A 2756-nucleotide genomic window follows, 5' to 3' on the forward strand; every position below is an offset into this window, starting at 1 on the left:
TAATTAATCAATTAATTAATAATATAATAAATTGTACAAGATTATTCATAGCTACTGAATATGTGCTTGCACGAAAAATGAATTGAAATAATTTATTGTAAATGTGACAAGTTTGTAATATTTCAGATGAAATATAATTACAATTGCCATCAAATATTATAAAAGTGTTTAACTCACCCAGCACAAATCCTCGTCCTCCTCGTCCACCTCCGACCACCTTCAACCACCTCAGGTTATACCTTGAATAGTAATAAATATTTTCGGTATAAGAACACATCGAAAATATTGTGTGAGGATTAATATAATTGAGTAATTGATTAATGAATTGATCAATTCATAATATAATCAATTGTATAAGCTTATTCATAGCCACTGAATATGTGCTTGCGCGAAAAATGAATTGAAATAATTTATTGTGAACGTGACAAGTTTGTAATATTTTAGATGAAATATAATTACAATAGCCATTAAATATTATAAAAATGTTACACTCACTATGCACAAATCCTCGTCCTCCTCGTCCAGCTTGTTCTCCTCGTTTTCCTCGTCCTCCTCCTCGTCCACCTCCGACAACCTCCAACGACCACCGCCAACCACCCCCAATAACCACCGGCAACCACTTCGGGTTATACCTGGAATAGTAATAAATATTTTCAGACTGAGAACATATCAAAAATATTATGTAAGGATTATTATAATTGATTCATTAATTACTACGTAAATAATTTTATTAGCGCGTTTAAAGCTACTGAATATGTGCTTGCGCGAAAAATGAATTGAAACAATTTATTATAAACATGACAAGTTTGAAAAATTTTAAATACAACATAATTGCAATTGCCATTAAATATTACAAGAAAGTTAAACTCACCGAGCACAAATCTTCGTCCTCCTCATCCACCTGCGATCACCTTTAACCACCGCCAACCACCTCCAACAACCACCAATAACTACCTCGGGATATACCTTGAATAGTAATAAATATTTTCCGCATAAGAACGCATTCAAAATATTGTGTGAGGATTAATATAACCAATTGATTTATTGATAATATAATAACTTATATCAGCGCATTTATAGCTACTGAATTTGTGCTCGCGCGAAAACTGAATTGAAATAATCTATTGTAAACATGACAAGTTTGTAATATTCTAGATGAAATATAATCACAATTGCCATTAAATATTGTAAAAATGTTTTACTCACCGAGCACAAATCCTCGTCCTCCTCGTCCTCCTTGTTCTCCTCGTTTTCCTCTTCATCCTCCTTGTGCACCTCCGACCACTTCCAACCACCACCAACCACCTCGGATCATACCGCGAATACTAATTAATATTTCGAGTATTAGAAAACATCAATAATATTGTGTAAGGATTAATGCCCAATTGTAATTGCAATTTTTTTATTCCGGTCGTTCGGTTCTTATGCTGATTCAAAATGTTATCCGAAGCATGCTTATTGGATCGATACTACAAAACATGACGTTTCCATTAATGAAACTTGTAAACTTGAAAATTAGTCCTGAAGGTCAAAAGTCACCAAGTCAAGGACCTGGACAGCCAGAACTGTTGAGCGCTAGTCCTCTAAGTCCGGTTTCACTAGGTAGCGGACCTGGAGCGCAGGAAGCATGGAGGGCTACGAAAAACTGGAAAACTACGGAAATTCCGTCCTAAAGGTCGAAAGTCACTAGGTCTAGGACCTGGAAAGCAAGAACCACGGAGCGCTTGTCCTGAAAGTCGAGTTACACCAGGTAGCGGACCTAGAGCGCAGAAACTATGTAGCGCTCTTCCTGGAAGTCGAGTTTCACCAGGTCATGGTCCTGGAGCGCAGAAACTATAGAGCGCTTGTCCTGGAAGTCAAGTTTCGCCAGGTAGCGTACCCTGAGCGCAAAAACCACGGAGCACCTGGTCTGGAAGTCGAGTTTCACCAGGTAGTGGACTCGTAGCGCAGATACTACGGAGCACTAGTCCTGGAAGTCGAGTTTTACCACGTACCGTACCTGGAGCGCATGAACCACGGAGCGATTGTCCTGTAAGCCAATTTTCACTAGGTGCGCACCTGAATCGCAGGAATCACGGAGCGCTTTGTCAAAAGTCACCATATCAAGAACTTGGACAGCCAGAACTACGAAGCGCTCTTCCTAGATGTCAAGATTCACTAGGTGCAGGACCTGAATAGCCAGAACTCCGGAAAATTAGTCCTAAAGATCAAAAGTCACCAGCTCACGGACCTGGACAACCAGAACTACGGAGCGCTTGTCCTGGAGCGCAGAAACCATGAAGCGCCCGTTCCGGAAGTCGAGTTTCACCAGGTAGTGGACCCGGAGCGCAGATACTACAATGCACTTGTCCTGGAAGTCGAGTTTCACCAGGTGGCGTACCTTGAGCGTGGAAACTACGGAGTGCTTGTCCTTGAAGTCGAGTTTCACCACGTACTGTACCTGGAGCACATGAACCACGGAGCGCTTGTCTTGGAAGTCGAGTGTCACCAGGTAGTGGACCTGGAGCGCAGAAACTACAATGCATTTGTCCTGGAAGTGGAGTTTCACCACGTATTGTACTTGGAGCGCACGAACCACGGAGCGCTTGTCCTGGAAATCGAGTTTCACCAGGTAGTGGACACGGAGCGCAGAAACTACGGGGTGCTTGTCTCTGAAGTCGAGTTGCATCGGGAAGTGGACCCGGAGCGCAGGATCCAGGAGGTAGAGAACCCGATACTTGAAATCTGCGGAGCGCGATTCTCATACGTCCGATGTA

The 2756-nt window shown here is 42.0% G+C and overlaps 1 long non-coding RNA gene across 1 annotated transcript; it reads right to left on the bottom strand.

Moving 5' to 3' along the window:
• Positions 1-2159: 2159 nt before the first annotated feature.
• LOC124300654 (uncharacterized) lies at positions 2160-2518 on the bottom strand. Its single transcript, XR_006907276.1, has 3 exons — positions 2501-2518; positions 2346-2380; positions 2160-2254 (listed from the first exon to the last, which is right to left on the bottom strand). It is a non-coding gene; the product is annotated as an uncharacterized LOC124300654 (long non-coding RNA).
• Positions 2519-2756: the final 238 nt, after the last annotated feature.

Source organism: Neodiprion virginianus, chromosome 3, assembly GCF_021901495.1.
Source record: "Neodiprion virginianus isolate iyNeoVirg1 chromosome 3, iyNeoVirg1.1, whole genome shotgun sequence".
Classification (NCBI taxonomy): Eukaryota; Metazoa; Arthropoda; class Insecta; order Hymenoptera; family Diprionidae; genus Neodiprion; species Neodiprion virginianus.